This window comes from Macrotis lagotis, chromosome 1 (assembly GCF_037893015.1).
Source record: "Macrotis lagotis isolate mMagLag1 chromosome 1, bilby.v1.9.chrom.fasta, whole genome shotgun sequence".
Classification (NCBI taxonomy): domain Eukaryota; kingdom Metazoa; phylum Chordata; class Mammalia; order Peramelemorphia; family Peramelidae; genus Macrotis; species Macrotis lagotis.
In genome coordinates this window covers 805,120,110-805,142,193 of record NC_133658.1, presented here as the reverse complement: position 1 = coordinate 805,142,193, position 22,084 = coordinate 805,120,110, and the positions used below count along the sequence as shown (strand labels likewise).

At 39.5% G+C, this 22,084-nt stretch overlaps 1 protein-coding gene across 1 annotated transcript in view; it reads left to right on the top strand.

The window, feature by feature from the left end:
- GAB2 (GRB2 associated binding protein 2) overlaps window positions 1-22,084 on the top strand; it is a 241,185-nt gene that overhangs the window by 117,325 nt on the left and 101,776 nt on the right. The gene's annotated exons all lie outside the window — the stretch shown is intronic.

The following is a 22,084-nucleotide window of genomic DNA, read 5'->3' as shown; positions in this document are numbered from 1 at the left end:
GATCTAGGCTTTCTCTTTGACTTTCTCAGGGTTAGAGAGCTAGTAACTTTGGCTCTAGGGTCATGGCTTCAGAACTGAAGGGTCATTGGGGGTCATTGAGTCCAACTCTCTTCATTTTACCAAAGAGGAAACTGAAGTCCAGAGTGCTTGAAGTGACTTGTTTTGGTTCACGTAGCTTAGAAGTATCTGAGGCGAGATTTGAACCCAAGTCTTTCTGAAGCATTCTGTTCTCTGTACCTTGATACCTCTGCATATGCCCTCAAGTCTAAGAGCTGGGTTTTCTGATTTTGAGTTCAGGGATACTTCTACTCAGTCATCCTGGAGATAAAAACCACCCACTGTTACTGAGTTCCGCAGTTATGTTATTCAGATGGAGAGGAAGGTGGAAGGCATAACCTCAAGAAAACATCACAGATGGACTGTTAAGTAGAGTTATGTGCCAATCTACAAGTATTTATCAAACATTTACTGTGTCCCAGGCCTAGAGGGACTTCAGGAAGCCAAGAGGGTGTGTGTGTGTGTGTGTGTGTGTGTGGACAAGAGAAGCAGGAGGAAAGAGCCATCCAGCCCTTCTCCTTTTCAGTGCATTCTGTTTCTGGTGTAGAAGAAATAAACTGGGTGGTATGGGGTGGCAGAAGAGATTGGAGATCACAGAGGGGGTCACTATGGACTTCAGGGGTGGAGGTCAGCTTTTGGTGGCCTTATATATATGAGAATTTGGTCTATTCTCATTTGGGGAGATGTCCTAGTCTCCTACCTGTGCCTCTGTCTTTTGGCAAGATTTTTCCCAAATCTTGGCAAGGTCATCAAGAGCTCTTGGGTGGCTCTTCCACCTGTGCTGTGGTGACACCCACTATACAAAGGGCCAGATAGAATGTCCTTGAGGGTGTTACCAGGGATTTGAGTGCTATGGAGATAGCCCAGTTAGGGAGAGCCAACAGGGCAAATTTTCTTCCAGTACTTGATCAAAGCCACTGTTTCCATAGCACCTGATGTCAGTCTCCAGCCCTCCACCCACCTCATTCACTTTGGCCAGATTTGTCTCTTCTCTGGCCACAGCTTCTCCCACCCCTGCCTTCCCCCATGTCAAGATGTCAAATTCAATTTAGTAAGGATTCATAGAGAATCTTCTTTATGTTCTAGGTGAAGGAGATATAAAGACAAACACAGAATAATTCCTGCCCCCAAGGGGCTTATTTTCTACTGGAGGAAGACAATTTACACAAATAAGGAAATGAAAAACGTAATATAATTAATTTTAGGGAGAAAGCATTCACAATTGTGGGATAGGGTGGGTGGGAATCAGAATAGGGAATCAATCGGAAATGGAAGTTTAGCTGAGCCTTGAATGAACCTGGAAGTTCCAAGGAGTGGGAGAACCTTCCAGGCATTAGAGAAATCCTGTGCAAAGTCACAGAGATGGGAAATTCAGGAACAGTCATTTGACCAGTTAGGTTTGGAAGGAAGGAAAAAATAGAAGAAAGGAGAATGTATTTTATTAGGCATTATGTGTAAGGTATTGTATCCTTTACAAATTTTGCCTTATTTGATTCTTATTTGAGAAAGGGTCTATTTTTATCCCATTTTATGGTTTAATAGTAATAATAATAGCTAATACTTATATAGCACTCACTATATACTTTTATTATCTCATTTGATCCTCACAACAACCCAGAAAGGTTAGTAGCTCAAATTTTACAGTTGAGGAAACTGAGGCAAACACATTAAATGATTTTTACAGAGTAGCACATCTAGTAGTGCATGAAGCTGGATTTGAACTCAAGTCTTCTGGACTCCAAGTTCAGACTGAATCACTGAGCTGCCAGTAATGTGTACTTAGTCTAGTTGTATGGATTGGAACCAAATGGTGAAGATCTTTTAGATGCCAAACAGAGATGTTTGTATTTTGACCTAGAGCCAAGAAAGAGCCACTTATGCTTTTTTGAGCAGCAGAATGACATGGTGGTACCTGAGCTTTAGAGATAATCAATGTGACAACGGTGAAGAGCAGGTTTGAGATGGGAGAAGCTGGGAGAGAGAGAGACTGTTTAGGAGGCTTCTTTGTACTGATCCAGTTGAAAGATTTGAATTAGGGGAGGTGGGGTACATGTGGAAAGAAAGGAACAGATGCTGTAGATGTTATAAAGGTAGACCTAACAGCCAATTAAAATATGCTGGGTCAGTTTACAGTAAAGAATTCAAGATGACTGAGCTTGTGACCCTGGGTGATTCTAAGAACAGGGGAGACCTGGAAAGAAATGAGGCTATTATTATGAGGAGGAAGGGGAGCTTTGGTAAGAACAATGAATTCTGTTTTGAACATATTGTTTGAGATATTTATGGTACATCCAGGGAGAGTGACCTAGAGGTCTGTGACTAGGAGAATGATTAGTACTGGATAGTCTTGGGAGGGGGAGCTCAAGAAGGATGAGCATTGATTAAAAAAAAAAAGACTTGTACTTTAGCAATAAAGGAATAATTGGATATCATGGAGAAAGCAGTTTCTGTTTTGTAGTGTATTTGGAACTCAGATTGAAAGGGGTTAGAGAAATAAGTGGAGGTAGGAGATGTGTTGAGGTGGTAGTGATAAAAATGTGGAGGCAGTGAGTAGAGAAAGACAGCCTTTTGCAATTTGATTGTGAAAGGCAGGAACACTATGAGGGGAGGGCCTGGGCCCTCAAATGCTATTACTTGGACTCACTAGAGTTTTTCCACCTGTACCATAGGTCAAGGAGCTCTAATCATTCACTCCCTACTGTGTAATAATAGCCATCCTTTCTTTTGAACTTTAAATAAAGAATAGCTTATTCGGGGTAAGAGAAAGAGGAACAATTCCTCAGTACATTGGAGGTATAGATGAAAAAAAAAAAACTCAAGTCAGTTGAAGCTATTGAGTTGAGGCAATTTGTATTCCAGTTTTGGATGTCTCTGTTTTATGTGATTCTTAGGTAATTAGTTTCCTCATCTCTAAGACAGTGCAGAAGCCATTGCTCTTTGTCTTTCATTCTCGAAGACATCAGGGAGGTGATGCCATGACTTGCAAGAGAACAGGATATAAGTGAAGGACTGTGCAAAGTTACCAGCTCCACATTCTCTTTCAGAGCCATCTGAGTCTAGTGGTAATATATAGATCAGGACAACTGGAAATGTCCACCCAGGCCCCCCTATGCAGTGGGAGACCTTGGCCTTTTAGCATTTGCAAGGCAATGGGGTTAAGTGACTTGCCCAAGGCCACACAGCTAGGTAATTATCAAGTGTCTGAGGTGGGATTTGAACTCAGGCAGTGCTGACTCCAGGGCCCGTGCTCTATTCACTGCACCACCTAGCCGCTCCGACCTTGGCCTTTTTTAAGCTAAGGTCTTTCCAGGTCCTCAGTTTGATCAAGGAGTGATGACTAAAAATGGCCTCTTATACTAATTTAAAAAAAGAAAAAAATCAATTGGGGAGGGGGTGGGGGGGTGGGGAAGACCCTCGGGATTTCTGGCCAAAAGAGAAACAATTGCATTTACATTCACTCTGAGCAATCTGGGCCCAAAATAGGATTCATTGAGCTTGGGCTAGGATCTATTATTGGTCAATCAATGAGAGTCAGAGTGATTTGGGTCTCTAGGTCCCTCTAGTCTAGGTCTAACTGCATGACTTGAAGGTTCTGTGTTAAAGAACTGAGAATAAAAATGCTAGCAGAAATTAAAACAGTCCCTGCTGTCAAGGAGCTTACCTTCCAGTGGGAGAAGACAGCACATTAAAGGGAAATGAGAATTGGAGGAGAGAGAAAGTCCTGTGAAGGAAGTCAGCAAGTACAGCCTAGAGAGAGATGAAGACATCTTTGGCGGGGGAGGTTGTAGGGAGAATCAGTCAATCAGAAGGTGAGGCCATGAGCAGCTAGATGATGCAGTGAATAGAACACTGGCCCTGGAGTCAGGAGGACCTGAGCTCAAATTTGGCCTCAGACATGTAATAATTACCTAGCTGTTTGACCTTGGGCAAGTCACTTAACCCCGTTGCCTTGCAAAAAAAACAAGGGGGAAAAAAGGTGAGGCCATAAGGAGTAAAGGGTTACTTTTCCTGGGAGTGAGGGAGCTTCATCCGTAAAGAAGTTTCTATGGCATGGGAGAGACTTTGATATTAGCCTGAAAGCTACTTAAGGACAGAGACTGTCTTACTCATCTTTGTATTTCCTCATAAGACCTTTGACTATATAACTTATCATCATCACATTGGGTCATAAAGTGAACACTGGATTTCTAATTATGGGACCTGGGTTCACATCTTTCCCCTGGGCCTTTTTTCCTTTATGAGGAAGGGAATAAGGATCTCTAAAGAGCCTATTATGAATCAGACACTGTACTAAACCTTTTGCAAATCATATCTCATTTGATCTTCACAATAATACTGTAAAGTAGATGCTATTATTATCCCTATTTTATAGGTGAGGAAACTGAGACATGACTTGGACAAGTGACTTGACTTGTCCATTATCATTTGACAAGTAACTTGATTTATCCATTATCATTTGAATAATTAGCAGCAGAGCCTGGAATCAAACAGAGGTAAACCTCCTCTTTCCTCCAATTCAATACTTTTTTCAGTGGAGATTGCTCCACTTGTCACTCAACTTCCCCTTAGAGTTGAAAGAAATCCTAAACATTGCCTAGTTCAATCCCTATGGAAACCACAAATTACCTTTACAGAATTTCAGATAGGGTGTCAAATGGGCTCTGCCCAGGTACCCCCATCAACTGATAACTCATAATCTTGAGTAGCTTGAAGCCCATCCCATGATGAATGACTTATTAAATGCTTGTTAAATAGGTGAAAGAATGACAGAAAGTCTTTATCCTGCTCAGGAGAAAACCCACCTCACCATCCTTGAAGCCTTGTGGAGACAACTTTTCTGATTCATGTTCCATAATACAAGTGCCCATTACCATTGTACCCATGCCCTCCCTGATAAGCACTTCCATCCACTAGGGCAGCTACCTAAGAAAGGGCCAATAGGCTTATCCCATGGAATTCCATCTATGGTATTGACCCATACCACTCCAGCACCTACAGGGCAAGTATGAACTCATTGGTAATTTTTTTTCGGGGGTGGGGGGGTGGGAAGGTAATTCAGTTAATGGCTCTTGAAAACCATTAGGGTCTGCAGACCTTTCTGCAGAGGGTCATCTTGGACAGAGGGAATTAATCTGAAGTGATCACTTAATATAATTAGGACAGTTTTCTGGCCATGATTTTTCTCTCTCCCCCTGCTCCTTTACTTTTATCCTTCCCTCCTTCCTTTTTATGGACCAGGAAAAGCCAATCAGGGGATGGTAGAAGAAAAGCCAAGGACAAGGATCTTGGAATCCAGATTTAGAATTGGAGAGGAGCCTTGTAGGTCTTTTAGGCCAAATTTTGCATTTTTTTTTAAATGGAAAATCAGGGTTATTCATCAAGGGAATAAGGTGACTCAAGGTCACATACAGGTAGTAAATACCAATTCAAGATTTGAACCCTTGGTTCTCAGATTTTCATACCAGTGATTTTTCCAATCCAACTTTTCCACAATAGCCTAAACATCTCTAGCTCTTTAAAGTTTACGAAAGCATTTTCCTTATAAAAATTCCATTAGGTAGAATAGGGAATATTATTATTATTCCCTTTTTATAAATGAGGAAATTTAGGTAGCAAAAATAGGTCTCTGATCCTACCCTTTGTGAAATTCTTTGTAACTGATCAATAGGAAGGCCCTTCTTGCTATTTAATGCCCCATATTGCTTTGTAAAGAGCACTATAGATCTCTTTGTTACCCTCATGACAGACCACACTGAATTGTACACATAACCAACTATCAGAAGACTGTGTTATTCTTAGTAAGACATTAAAAAAAAGGTTTAATGTCACCTACATTTTCAACTATTTCCCTCTTTCCCCTTCCCTGATTAAAAACATAAAATAAAAAAAATTAAAAAGGAGGGGAGGGAAGCAATTCAGGAAGAGTAATCAATTTATCAACTACATTATGTACAATTATTTTTACTCATAGTCTCCCAAACTTGAGGCTGCGGGGTACAAGTACTAAGAATATTGAATTTGGAATCCATAGACTTGAGATCAAATCCTTTCTACCACATTACTTTTGGGACATTTGGTAATTCACTTCCCCTGAGCCTCAAAGTCCTAAAATTTATAGTATTTTAAGGTTTGCTCATTGAATTGTATATATATACACACATATATTTTGATTTATAAAATGGATTGGTTGGACTTTATGATCTCTAGGATCTCTTCCAACTCTAAATTGATGCTCTTATGAATCTCCACAAAGGGGAGAAAGTATATTTTTACCCTCTTTTTATAGGTCAGACCTTGAGTATTATTTTACTAAGTATTCAGTTTCTTTCTTTGCTGGTTTTTGGTTTTGTTTTTTCCATTTCTCTGGTAGTTAAGGTGTGTGTTTTTTGTGATTTGATTTACTTTGTATCTGTTAATGTAAGTTTTCCAATGCTTTTCTTGGTTCCCTTTTTAAATTTTATTTAATATTTTTCAAATTTAGTCATCTATTTTTTCTTCCCAATTTTTTTTTTTGCAAGGCCAATGGGGTTAAGTGGCTTGCCCAAGGCTACACAGCTAGGTAATTATTAAGTGTCTGAGGTCAGATTTGAACTCAGGTACTCCTGACTCTGTGGCTGGTGCTCTATCCACTGTACCACCTAGCCGCCCCTTTTCTTCCCAATTTTAAAGAAAAAAAAATGAAAAAGAAAATCTTTTTTAATTAATATACAGAGTCATATCAAACAACTTCTCACATTGACCAGGCAGGTCTAAAAATCTTGATTTCTCCCATCTCTCAGGAGGTCTCCAGAATCAAGGTTGCTCCTCTAAATTCTTCATATATGCAATAGTAATATGCCATTATATTTATGTGTCACTATTTAACCATTGTGTAGGCTATAGGCACAAAGTTTTTTTTTAAATCATAGAATCATAATTGCTCAGAACAAGAAATTTGATTTGAGTCAACATCTAATCTTATCTCTTCATTTGACAGAGAAGGAAATTTAAAACCATAGAGGAGAACTCACCTGCCCAGAGTAAGACAGGTAGATTGAGGAGAACCCAAGGATCTTGGTCCCTAGTTCATCGTTTATGATAGAATGGGAGAGCTCTTAAAATGATAGAGCTGGAGGCAGTCTTTGAGACAATCTAGGCCAGTCTCACAACATTACAGCTGGAAAGACTGCCAGATATATAGCCAAGTCTTCATGTCTACACAGTCCTTGCCTCTTAGGAATTTGTAGTCTAAACTAGATAGTTTAATCTATGTAAAATGTAGCCAGATTGAAGAGTAGAAATACCTTCTTCTATCAGCCCAGAGTCACTAAAGAGCCAGTGTTCTCATAGTCTGGCCTCTTAGATTGTTAGGACTTTGGAAACCAATCTAATCTAATCCAACCCCCTCATTTTACTTGAGGCTTGCAGAGGTGGAGGTCACATACCAAAGTGGTGACTAGGTCTGAGTTCTCCTGAATCCCAACACAATGAACTTGGCTCTATTCCAGTTTGCTTTACAGAGTGGGGAGGACTTGGGCTTGGCCTGGAAAGATATGATTACCTATCTCTGTGGTCATATTCTATTGGGATATGTCCTCCAATATTCTTGACTCCCACAAAACTTGGACCTCAGGAATGAAAAGAAGTATGTACCAAGAATGAATGCATACTTTGCATCATGGATTCATCACAAGATGGCAGTCGCTGGTGCAAAATACAATGAATCTCTGTGGGGAAATGCACCTTACAACTCTGTCCTGGTCCTTCATGTCTCTTGTTTGCCTGGGCCTTGTAATCAGTTTGCTTGCATCCAGCTTCTTTCCCTTCCTTATCATCTTCCATAGAGCTGCCAAATTGATATTCCTAAAGCAGGAGCCTGATCACGTGACTCTGGCTGCTCAAAAAAGCTTTGGTGGCTTCCTATTACCTCCAAGATAAAATACCAACTCCTCTATTTGGCATTTAAAGTCTGATTCCAAGCTGCTTTTTCAGGCTTATAACATTTTATTCCTCTCCCCTCTCTCTCATCCCTTCTACCTCTTGATTGATTGTACAAAAGGTTTCCAGAATTTCCACAGAGTGATTAAACTGGTGAATTATCAGCCTGGAAAACAGGAAGCTGCCTCTCCTAAGTATTTGTCAAGTATCTTAAAGGCTTTGAATCCTCATTTTGATCTCAGATGCTTTGGGTCTAGAGATCTGGAAGCTACAAGCACCTCCCCTGCAACCCTGTATAATAATACTGGAAGCTAAGCAGGCATTGACTTTTGCCATATTGCTCCTTCCAACTATCTCTTTATCTTCTCTGAGTCATTCTCTTATTCCCCTGTTAGTTCTGACTCCTATCTGATCTCAATCTTTCCTCCCCTGTGAACTTCAATCATTCGTAATCATAGTCTGCTAATTGGAATGAAGATTAGAACACAGTGCATAGAGTATTAGAATATAAAATGTTAACTCTAATAGGAAACTTAGAACATAGAATGTTAGAACTCCAGTCACAGATGTTAGTGTTCCTTCATGGTAGTAGAGGCTGCTTCTAGTTAGAGCAGAACCTCAGGAAGGTTTGCTCTGAAATCCAACCCTGGCAACTGCAGTGTTAATCAAGAATTGCTTCTTTCCCTTTATCTCCTCTTTTTACTATCCAATCAATTCATACTCAGGGCAGTATCCATGGAGCCCTGTTCACAGAAATGTAATGGCCTTGGTCAGACAGCTTGATGTGACGAACAGAGCTCTGGGTTGGGACCTAACAGGACCCACCATGGGCAAGAGATAACCCCTCCTTCAGGCCTCCACATCTTGAGGGGCAGAGATGACTGAGATAATTTTAAAAGGTGCCACCTGCTCTGAATCTACCATCCTGTACTTTTTGTGAGAAGTTGTCACTGAGAAAAAGTGGACAGACAGCATCAGGGTCTTCAGCTTCAAGTTTTTGTTTTTTTATTATGCCCTGATATGTGAAGGGTTGGTGGTGGCTGGGAAAAGTTGCCCTTTCAAAAAAAATTCATAGTGTGTCTGATAACACAGCTGTGGCCATCATTATATTGGATGACAACATTCTAAGTAGGGAACACAGATAGTGGGTTCCCTGGGAGCTCTGAATCTGCTTGAAATATTGGGCCATTTAGACCCATGCAGAGGTCCTGGCTCTATGTAGAATGTATTTAAATCAATTATATATGCACGTTGTCATCTTCATAGCTTTTTTGTTGTACCAAGAATATGAGTGATTAGAACAGGACTTGAATCTATTCAAGCCCCTAGCAGCATTGTTCAGAATTCCCCAGAGTGTCTTATTAGCAAGGTCATGTTAGCAAAAAGCAGGGAAATCTATCTTTTCTACTGAGTAGCTGTCCAGGGCTAATGAGAGGAATGGAAAGTGGAATGGAAAGAATTCTGGAGTCAAAAAACCTGACTTTCAACGACGCCAGCACTAACTAACCATAATCTGTGGGCAGACTCATAGGGAGCCTCAGGAAGGGGATGGGCATTTCTTAAGCAGCAATAATATACCAGTGTGCTGAGGGCTGAGTATAGATGTCATCTTTTTTGTTCTGGGGTGGATAAGGTGTGTTGCCTGAAAGAGAGATTCCATATGTCTCCTGTGACACAGGTAATAAGCAGAAGAGGTCAGATTTTAACTTAGGTCTTTCCGACTCCAGACCTGGGACTCAATCCACTGTATCACCCCACTGGGTAAAGTGGAGTAGTAACACCAGCCCTCTTTTCCTTATAGAGTTGAGTGGAGAAAACACTTTGTAAACCATTATGTGCTGTAAAAATCTGAGTTGTAATGTTTTGCAACATTATTGTGGCAATATCTGTAAAGAATTTTGGAAACCCTAAAGTGATGTACATGATGTATTTATATACATATATTAGCTATCATTATTTATGTAATGCTTCTTATGGGCAGTTAGGTAGCACAGTAGATAGAACACTGGACCTGTAATAAGGAAGATATGAATTGAAATCCAGCTGCAGGCATTTGTAATCCTGGGCAAGTCACTTAACCTTGTTTATCTCAGTTTCTTCATCTGTAAAATGAACTGGAGAAATGGCAAGCACTCTAGTCTCTTTGGCATGAAAACCCCCAAATGATGTCACAAAGAATTGGATATGACTGAAATGACTTATGCGTTCTTATTTCATAAAGAGTTTTCTTCATAATAGTCCTGGGAGGTAGAAAGTGTGTAAGTATGATTGTACTTGGCTAAACCTGTAGATGATGTGCATATTTACATTTTCAAATGACACGGAGCTATACCAACACATCAGAAGGCAAATAGGATCCAAAAAGATTTTGGCAGGTTAAAATGGTACCTTCAAGAAGGCTACAGTCTAATTAGAAGGATACTGTTTATATATTCAGAAGTAAACATTGGGGGACAGCTAGGTGGTGCAATGGATAGCACCTCTTCCCTGGAGTCAGGAAGACCTGAGTTCAAATCCAACCTCAGACATTTAATAATTTCCTAGCTGTGTGACCTTGGGCAAGTCACTTAACCCCATTGCCTAAACAAAAAAAAAACTAAAACTAAAAAGAAGTAAGCATTCTATCTGGGAAAGATAATAGATGCAGAAAAGAGATCTAGGGGCAGCTAGGTGGTGCAGTGGATAGAGCACCAGCCCTGGAGTCAGGAGTACCTGAGTTCAAATCTGACCTCAGATGCTTAATAATTACCTAGCTGTGTGACCTTGGGCAAGCCACTTAACCCCATTTGCCTTGCAAAATAGAAAAGAAAGAAAGAAAAGAGATCTAGATTAATTGTCATAGAAAAATTTGAAGGATGGAGTCCATGGTAATTGAGGGGGTCAGAAAAGGCTTATTCATCATCATCAATCAGTTTTTCAATAGAAAGTTTAATAATTATGAGAAAGTAACTGCAAATATTGCAAATTTTTGCAAATAATAATTGCAAAAATTTTGAACCTCAAAGAAGTTAAGTATCTTGCTAATGATGACACAGCTAGAAAGCATTGGAATCGTGATTTGGCCTGAAATCTATTGACTCCGAAGTACAATACTATAAGTGTGTGTGTGTGTGTGTGTGTGTGTGTGTGTGTGTGTGTATACACCTATTTGTGTGTATATATATATACATATATATATATATATATATATATACACACATATATTTTACTTCTTTTTTTTTTTAGGTGTTTTGGTTTTTTTGCAAGGCAAACGGGGTTAAGTGGCTTGCCCAAGACCACACAGCTAGGTAATTATGAAGTGTCTGAGACTGGATTTGAACCCAAGTACTCCTGACTCCAGGGCCGGTGCTTTATCCACTACACTACCTAACCACCCCCCCCACACACATATATTTTAATAGTATTTTTCCCAATTGCATGTAGAGATAGTTTCCAACATTCATTTCCATAAAATTTTCTCCCTCCATTTCCTGCTCCCTCCTCATGACATCAAGCAATCTTTTATAGGTTATAATTCAAAATCCTGTTAAATATATTTCTATATTAGTCATGTTGTGAAAGAAGAATCAGAACAAAAGGGAAAAGCAAATAAAAAAAGTGAAAATCATATGCTTCGATCTTCATTTGGACTCCATAGTTCTTTCTCTGCATATAAATGGCATATCTATCACAAGTCTTTTAGAATTGTCTTAGATCACAGTATTCTGTAGAAAAGCCAAATCTACCATAGTTGATCATCACACCATGTTTCCATTATTGACACATATTTATTTTTTTAATGCTCTCTTAACATTACTGTCACTTCCCAAAGATTCACCAGCCTCCAGCTTCCTGCCAAAGAACTGTTATCATCATTACCTCCCATTAAAGAACCCTTGCCATCATTTCTACAATGTCCTATTTGCTCTTAAAACCAAATTAACAGTAACTATAGCCTCTATAGGAGAGGCTTATAAAACAGATGTTACACTTGGAACAAATAAATATAATTCAACCGAACAAAGTAGCACATTTACTGCATCTGACAACATATGTCTCATTCCAACCCTTTAGTCTACCCCCTAAAGAGAAGGGAGACATATGGAAAAGGGAAGTTGAGAGGAGAGACAGGTTTAGCTCAGAAGATCATGAATTCAGTTTTGACCTTATTTTCTGCCTCATAAGGTTGTGAGCTCCTTGAGAACAGGGATTGCCTTTTCCTGGTCTTTGTATCTTCAGCATGTAAGACAGTAACTGGCACTTAGTAGATACTTAATAAATATATATTGACCTATATGTAAATGTGCTAGTGCTCCTTTCAGGCAGAGACACACAGTGGGCAAATGAAAGGATTAGAGGAGTGAAGTGAAATCAGGGCAGAATCAGACAGTTTTAAGGGACTTCAGAAATCTAAGCCAATGCAAAAAAGCAAAAATGCTCTCTTTAACCTTTTGACAATCATCCTATTGTTGAAGAATTTTAGTGAAAATGAACCTGCCACCTCCTATAGCAGCCCAACCTACTTTTAGACTAGATTGGGGCTGAATATGTATGATATATGAAATATCTATGATATCTCGGGGGAAATTCTCTATGAAACAAAATTATGATGTTGATGTTCAGTCATGTCTGACTATAGTTGAATCATTTCAGTCATGACTCTTCATGATCTCATGTGATGTTTTGCCATTTTCTTCTCCAGCTTATTTTACTGATGAGGAAATATAGGCAAATGATGACTTGCCGAGGATCACAAGGGTAATAACTGAGGCCAGATTTAATTTAGGAAATTATAAGCCTGTTTAAAGAGATCCATGTCAATTCTGGACTTTATCAGCTCATGAAATGGAGTGGAGAAAAGGCAAAAAAAAAATCCTTTATTTTACACATTCTTTGTTCTTACTGTTGAATTAGGCACTATAGTGTAGACAGATGTTATCTTTGATTCTGTCAAGAAGTGAGAAATGCAGTCCTTGTCCTTAGAGAACTTGTAGTCTAATAGGTAGATTCTAGATTCCTGGAGTTAGAAGGAATCTCAGAAGTTATCTAGTTCAGGTCCATACTTCAACTGAAATTTCCTCCACAGCATCAGCAAGTGGCCATCTAGCTTCAGCTTTCTAATCACCCATGATCCCACCATTTCAATGGGGTAGCAAGTTGTTCTTATGTCATGAACTCAGTGACCTATTTGTTCTAGCACTGCCTTTGGTGACCCTTGTGAGAAAACATGGAACAAGTTAAGACTCATTTAAATAGAATATTTTGTGGCACAGATTTAGGAGTTCAGAAAAGGGAAAGTCATGGAATTGGAGTAATCAAGCACAGATTCTCAGCTATGTAGCCAGCCCCTGTGTTGGGCAGCAGCCAACCAGGCAAAAGGCAGCCCTCCCCAAACATTATTCTGTGCTAAACATTGTGTCATGATCATCAAGAAACAAAATATTGACTTGGGAATGGGCATAAATGAAATAGAAAGGACCCAGAAACCATGTAAAATGAAGGTGTTCAGTGAGATCAGACATTTTTTCATTGGATATCAGTCTCTGGATCCACCTCAGACTCATAGCCCAGTAGGCACAACCATCATTTCATGTTCTCTCCATTATCAGCTGGTCCATACTTGTGTGGACAAGTTTTCAGAATGTACATTTAAAGTACCCAGAAAATTCCACACACCTGATTAGTAATTATAGAGTCCCTTCCTTCCATTGTTAAAGACTGGAGTCAAATCCAGTCTCAGACTCTTGCCAGTAGTGTGACTTCTGGGCATTTAACCCCTGTTTACCTCATTTTCCTCATCTGTAAAATGGGAATAATAACATCTACTTCCCAGGATTGCTGTAAGAATCTCGAGGGAATATATATGTAAACCTAAAAGCATTGTATTAATGCTAACAATTTTTGTTAGGAATAGTATGAACAGTTCATTGAAATGTCATAGGCTCTCAGCATGTGGTTAATAGCTCAGCTTTTTCATTGAATTCATTATCCTTTAGCTTTAAATAAAATCTTAAGGCTTTTTTCATCAAGAGATCTATGGGGATGTCAGAGGGAAGAAGGGTGTCACTGTTGAAAAGTGAGGACTGCTTACTTTATGTGTCTTCTGATGATGGAATTAGGTGTGCCCTAGTGGGAAAAGGTCTAGATGGGAGTCAGAGGCTATGACTGCTATTAAAGCACAGGTACAAATCAATTCTCTTCTCATCTATAAAAGAAAAAAGGTTGGAATCTTTCTCCCAGCTCGGATGTTCAATGTGGCTTTATTATTCACAGTGGTTTCTGTTTTATAAGGTTGCTTTGCTTATAGCTCCATCATCATCATTGTACAAATTTATGATTATCATAAATAAAAAATCCAATGTTTTACTTGGTACAAGCCCTCTGTAGCCTTCTTTCTTCTTGCCTTTCCAATGCTTAATCCTGTCTTTGTTTCCCACTGACCTAGTAACACTCTCCCCATTGTGCAATTTTATTGCCTGTCCTTCAAGCCTAGAAATTATCTCTCCCCTCATCACTCTCTCTTGGCTTCCATCAAGTCCCAGCTAAAATTTCACCTGCAAGAATTCTTTTCTAGGGGTAGTTAGGTGGCATAGTGGATAGAGTACTGGCCCTGGAGTCAGGAGGACCTGAGTTCAAATCTAACCTCAGACACTTAATAATTGCCTATCTGTGTAACCTTGGGCAAGTCACTCAACCCCATTGCCTTAAATAAATAGAAAAAAAATTTTTTTAAAGAATTCTTTTCTAGTCTTGTTTTCCTCTGAGATTATCCTGTATTCATCTCACACCTAGAGGTTTACATGTTGCCTCCCCTATTAGATTGTGTCCACCTTGAGGTCAGGGACCATTTTTTATTTTGTTGTGTTTTAGCTTCTCTTGGCATAGTATCTATCACATATATAGGTGCCTGATGGATAATTGTTGACATCTCTTAACGCCTGAATTAATGTTTGTCAGATCTGAGTCTTTGATATTTAAAGGACAAGCTGGTTTTTATATACTAAGGACTCCAATTAAGGCAGAAGCTTTTACATAAACAATTCACTTTCTGAATAGAAAAACTAAACAGAAGCACCATGTCTGAGTTGGCTAATTATCTCTCCTTGCTTAACAAGCATTACTGGGCCTTCTGTGTTATGTCTCTCAAAGGTGGTGGAAAATCCCAGCATTCAAATTGATGGGGTGGTGGTGGACATTTATTGCAGGGACAAGGCCCCCTCTGCTTGCCTGGAATGCTCCCACCTTCTGGCTCAGCCATCCTCCCTTTCCTTCCCCTCTCTTCTCCTCCCTTCCCAGCTGGCACATTATCCCTTGCCCTCTCCTCACTGGCCAGTGCACAGCTCATTGGGCAGTGAAGTAGCGCAGAGCTAGGAGGAGGGCTAGGGCAAGGTGACAGCACAGCATATTATTTCTACCCTCCCTCCCCTAATGTTTCTTTGCAAACCTTTTCACATCTGTTATTTCTTATTCTATACAAACCCCATGTGTGCAGGGCCATGACAAGGCCAGATTAAGTTGGTGCAATGAAAAGAGCCAGTTCCATAGGAATAGATCTGATATCTGGGTTTAATTCCCAGCTTTGAAGCTTATTTGGTACACAATCTTGGCCAATACTTCTCAGAAGTTTGATTTTCTCCATAAAATGATGGGATTAGACCCATCGAGTTCTAACATTCCTTCTATTCAGTGGTCAAAAATCATAGAATCTTAGACTAGAATTGGAAAGGCATTAGAGATAATCTACTTAAACCTCCACGTTTTATAGAAGAGGAAATAAACTGATTTTGTGAAGATCACCCATCTAATTAAGTAACTGAGATTCAAACCCAGAACAGAACCACAGAGTCAGGAGGGTTTACAGAAGTTAAATTAAACTAGCCCATACCTGAACAAAATTATATTCTGTAATATCAAATGACCATCCAGCCACCACTTAACAAACTATTGTGATAGGAAATGCCCTCTCTTCCACAATAAGGATAATCTAATAAAGATTCTGGATTCTAGAATAAGAATGGTTCATCTTGTTCAACCCCTTCATTTTTTAAATTTATTATTATTTTTTATTGATACTAATATTATATTTTTAAATTTTTTTTTCTTGATAAATTCATTTGCTTTCTGTTCTGCCATGTCCCCCAACATCTCCACTACTGAAAAGGAAGAAAGAAAACCATATCACTAGTGACATATGTGCATGATCAGATACATCAAACTTCATTTAGCCCAAGTGCTAGATTCATTTTCTTTCATTAGGATTTAGTTTCCTTACTAGTAAAATGAAGGATTGAATCAGATGATTACCAAGAACCCTTTCATTTTTATCTTTGTATTCCTAGAACCCAGGATTGTGCCAGAAAACATAGTAGGTACTTAAGAAATGTGTCTTAATTGACTTGTAGCCCTCAGTTCTGTACAACACTTGTAAATATTTTGGTTTTAATGAATTTTTTTCTTGTGGTAGCGGTTTTCCCCCCTGGTGCCAAGACCCACACCCACCTTCTCAGCCAGGGTTTCCTGTGGCTGGCACTGCAGGGCACATTTCCAAAGCCCAAACTCCGTGACTTTTGGGTCATTCTGTTGACTTCTATCTCAGAAGGCTGAAATCCTGAAAGCAAAATTCTTTATGAATCCTTGCTGTAGTTTTGCAAAGAGTCCTGGTTTTCAAGTTAGAGGACCTAGGTTGGAATCCCAGCTCCTTAAATACCATCTCACTGGGGCTCAGTTTTCCCCTCTGTAGAAGGTTAGACTAGATGATCTCATTCAGTGCTGTCTGGTTTCAGTTCTTTTAAATTATCATAACAATCTCTCTCCCTAGAGTAAAGTTAATTTATCCATCTCATCCTATTATTTCCCATCCATGCTAATCTTAATCCACAGGTAAGTGGGAGGAGGAACAGAGAGAGAGAGAGAGAGAGAGAGAGAGAGAGAGAGAGAGAGAGAGAGAGAGACACAGACAGCAAGCTTGTGAGAAATCACTTGAAATACCTGTTTAATATATTCATACCCAAACACACTGACATTAATGAAACTGATGAGAAGTTTGAAATACTGATAGTTCTTTGAAAATTATAGGGACAAGAGATGCTGACTTCAGTCATGATTGTGTAAGTAAGCCATTTTCTAATTGAGGAGGCCATATGGAGGCATAAGGATAATAATGATGTTTGTCCTTCATTTTCAAAAAAGACCACAACATGAGGAAGATAATGCCATGAGAAGCACATGAATTGGATTTGAGTGAGGGGTTGCTGTGCTAGGTCACCAGCCTCACTTGCTCCTCCAGAGTCATCTGGCTCCAGTGACCAGATCAGAATCAGGAGGACTGGAGATGACCCTGGATGGGAAGCAGTTAAGTGACTTGCCCAAGGTCACACAGCTAGTAAGAGTCAAGGGTATCAGCTCTACAACTCACTCTATGTGATCAAATCTGGGTCACTTCATCTTTCTTATCTAAAAGTTTCCTCCTATTTAAAATGGTAAGAATAATCATTGGATTAGGGACAGCTAGATGGTTCATTGGATAGAGTGTGGAGTCTGGAGTCTGGAATTCTGCTCTTTCTGAGCTCAACTCTGGCCTCAGACATTTATTATCTATAAGACCTTGGGCAAGTCACTTGACCTGTTTGCCTCAGTTTTCTCATCCATAAAATGAGCAGGAAAAGGAAATAACAAACCTCTCTAGTATCTCTACCAAGAAAACCCCAAATGGCATCACCGAGAGTTGAACATGACTGAAACATTCAAAAACAATAACAATCCTTAGATTTCCCACCTCATAAAGGAGGACCAAATGAAATAAAGAATGTTTGTAGATGAAGCACTTTGAAAATTATAAAATGCTATATTTGGGAATTGAGTTGATCTTGTACAAAATAGTATTATCTTTTTTCATCTTCATAATAAGTTAGTTCTTTTATATCCCAATTTGACTACTTTCTCCATTATGAGACAGAATCCAAAGATCACAACATTATCCCCACTGATTTTCACATTTACACAGAATACCTGTCTCAAAGAATCCTCTGACCTCACACCTTTTATCTAAGCCTCCTGATAGCTTTTATGGTCATATTAGCAGCTCTCTTTCATTCTAGGAAAAATGAGCAGAGACTTGGGGGGTGAGGTGGAGAATTTTCATCTCTCATTCCACATGAAGATCACTAGACTTAGAATCAGACCTAGTAGAAGACATTCAGATAGTTGGTAGTTTCTTGACTGTGGGGAGGCAGTGCTACATTATGGATCCACCAGCCCAGGAGACTTGAGTTTGAGTTCTACCCAGACAAGTATGGGCAGGCCACTTAACCTCTTTCTTGCTCTCAGTCACTTTCTAAGTGATTTGGTAGAGGGAGTTCCTGTCTGTGAAATCTCAGATCCAATCTGTGTCCCTATCCCATATGGTCAAAGTTTCCTAACCTGTAAAATGGGAATGATGACAATACCTCCCTCACTCTTTTTCCCAGGATTAATATGAGGAATAATCTTCATAAACCTTAAGGCTATATATTAGCATAAGTTAACATTAGCTCATCATTATTGGTTCCTTTATTTTTCCCTGAGCATATAACTTGCTGAAGGTGACACAAAAAATATGTCTCAAAGGCAGTACCTGGACCCCCAAGAGGTCCAGACCACATGTTGCTTTTTGTTTTGAGGATGAAGACTATTATTTCTTTATTCATGGATAAAGCTATCTCTATCCTCTCCCTTCACTTTTTTTTTTTGAGGCAATTAGTGACTTGCCCAGGGTCACATAATTAAGTATCTGAAGCTAGATTTGAACTTGGGTCCTCCTGACTGCAGGGATGCTACTCTATCCTATGTGCAACCTGAATACCCTTTCTGGCTTCATTTCTTGATTCTTTCAATTTCATTTCTAACGTAATGCATGATCCAACTAAAACTGTCCTATCACAGATTACCAGTGACACAAATTTGATGGGCCTGGTCCTTCTGTTTTTTGATCTCTCTGTCGTACTCACACAGCCTTTCCTCCTTGGTACTGCCCCGTGCTGGACTTCTGCCCATCCACTCCACTGGAAAAGCAGGATGATGTTAAAAAAATATGACTAAAAACTTATTAAAAAAAAAAAAAACCTTTACAACTTGACTCAATCTATCCTTCCAGTCTCTTCTTCCCACCCTCAGTAAGCCAACCAAACTGCACCTTTCTCTTCTGCTCACACAGAGAACACCATTCGTTTCTAGAATATACTGCTTCCTCATCAGCACTTCTTAGAATCCCTCTTTTCTTTCTCTGTATTTTGTTTTTTGGGGGTTTGGGGTTTTTTTGCAAGGCAATGAGGTTAAGTGACTTGCCCAAGGTCACACAGCTAGGCAATTAATTATTAAATGTCTGAGACCAGATTTGAACTCAGGTCCTCCTGACTCCTGAGCCGGTGTTCTATCCACTTCGCCACCTAGGTGTCCCTTTTCCTTTTTCTATAAAGCCTGCCTTGATCCTCCCAAACTGCTAGGTTTTTTAAGTTCCTTAATATTTCTTTTGATTGTATTCATTCTGAATATTCTCATATTTGTACATATTGTATCTCCCAATAGGTGAGAATAAATTCTCTGAGAGCAGAACTGTTCCATTTCTATTTATGTAGGCCAAACCTACCACACCAAATCCAGCATCTGGTATCTAGTAGTTGCTTAATATTTGTTGATGTATGGATGGATGGATCCCATTATGCTATACCCTTGCCATTCCTAGAGAACTTTGTTGTAAAAGGCCATAATGAGTTTCTTCTTTTGTTAATTGACACTCTAAGCTTCAGTTTACTCCTCTGTAATATTAGGGTACTGATCCTTGCTCTGTCTCATACATAGGGCATTTTCTGAGGATGCAATGGCAAAACAGATAAGAAAACACATTAGAATTTGTAAATACCATAGAAATGTTTCTCCTAATTCTTACCTCAACAAACTGTGACCTTTCTCATCACCTCAGTTTCCCAGTCCTCAGTTTTCTCATTTGTAAAGGAAAAATAATAATTCATTCACTCCCTCTTTCTCACATTGGTTATAAGGAAAACATATCACTAATCTAAAGCTGTAGAAATATGAATTTCTATTATTCAATAAGCAAGAGAGAGAGAGAGAGAGTAAGCAAGCTTTTGGATTTTTACCCATACTGTGTTGGGTAAAAGAAAAGAATGGCAGGTGGAGAAGGGAGTAAGTGGTAAAAAGGAGGGGTAGGAGGGCCACTGCAAAGGAGACAGAAGAACCTTAGGATCAGAATCAAAACAGCCCTGCTTGGCTTGGCCAAGGCCCAGCAACAGATCTACAATAAACCATTTATCAACCCATGCTGTGTTGGCTCAGGACACTCCAGGCCGACAAGCCCTAAGATTATCTATGGCAAACACATTTTTCTTGAGTGCCCAGCACTAACAATTGGAAGGTAACTCTTTAAGCAGGGGTGGAGGATGTATCCAGACAGTTAGATGGGAACATCAGACAAAGTGACTGCTGACCATGAGGGAGGCCTGCCTCCTTACCTTACAATGGTGGATGACTAATGATAATAATAACCTTTCACTGAAATCTTCCTCTAATGTTCTATAATGATACGGATGAGACCCTAGAGTCCCAAAATTTATTCTAGTGAAGTGTAAACTGGCAGGTCCTGCCAGGCTTGAAAATGATTAGACCTATGGGTCAGTCCTCCAGCCTAGTTAGTTTAGGGTGACTTCTAAGAGAGTTAGTCCTTAGGGATATGACATTGTTGGCTACAGAAACTCATGAAACTGTTTACTAAAATGTATTATTGTTGTTTAGTTGTTTTCAGTCATGTCCAACTCTTTGTAACTCCATTTGAAGTTTTCATGGCAAAGATACTAGAGTGATTTTTCTTCTCCAGCTCATTTTACAGATGAGAAAACTGAGGCAAACAGGGTTTACCCTGGGACACATAGCTATAAGACTAGATTTGAACTCAGGAAGAGGAGTCTTCCTGGCTTCAGGCTGGCACTCTATCTACTGTGCCTCCAAGAAGAACTTAAATCTATATCTGTGGAGAGAGGATCAACTCTTAGGAAAAGATGGTTCCATGTTGTTTTGAACATTATAATCTTCCTCCTCTTCCTCTGAAAGAGTATAGATGTAAGCCCCTTAAGGAAAGGGACTATTTTCTTTCTATTTTTGCATCTCCAGCATGGGGTAGAGTGCCCAGTACTTGTTTATTGATTAAATAAAAATAAAAATCAATAATTTCTATAGCATTTACAAGTTCTAATGTGTTATCTCATCTGTTTTGTCATTGTATCTTCAGAAATGCCCTATGCATGAGACAGAGCAAAGATTAATAACCTAATATTGCAGAGGAGTAAACTGAAGCTTAGAGTGATTAAATGGTAGAGAGACCAGAGGATTAATTTTGAATTCTGGGTTTGCAACTTAACAGTTGGGTAGGGGTGGCAGTCTCATTTTTAGCAGAACCAGGACAAAAACCTGGCTCTCCAAATTCTTAGGCCCCTATACCTCTCTAACGTCTTCCTTTCTCCTTTTTTGTGGTTAAGAACCTTTTTAGTGGTCCCCCCATTTAGCCCCAGGCTAGCTGGGTGATTTAGTGGAGAGAGCCCTGGGCCTAAGTTTAGATCCAGCCTCTCAGACACTTACTTTGTTACACTGGGCAAGTTACTTAACCCTATTTGCCTCATCTATAAAAGGAATTGGAGGAGGAAATGGCAAACCACTTCAGTACATTGGCCAAGAAATCCCCAAATGGGGTCACAAAGAGCTGGATGTGACTGAAAATGACTTAACAATAGATAACATTTTAGCCCTGCCATACACTCCCTGTGTGACCTTGGGAAATCACTTTACCTTTCCCCTTCTGTAACATACAGTCATGGGACTAAATCAGTAATCACAAATCTGAGTTCTTCCCCTTATGCACTTCAATACTCCCTGATTCTCCTCCTCCTCCTCTCCTCCCTCAGTTTCTTTATCTGCAAAGAGAGATGAGCACTATTTCTTAGTAACATCCTATAGAAAGTATTTTATAAATACCAAAGCTCTATAAAAATATAAGATATTGTTTTCTTCTCATCCTCCTCTTTATCATTGCCATCAACTCATTTACTCCTCACCTGGACAAGTGAACAGAAAATACAGATTGGGG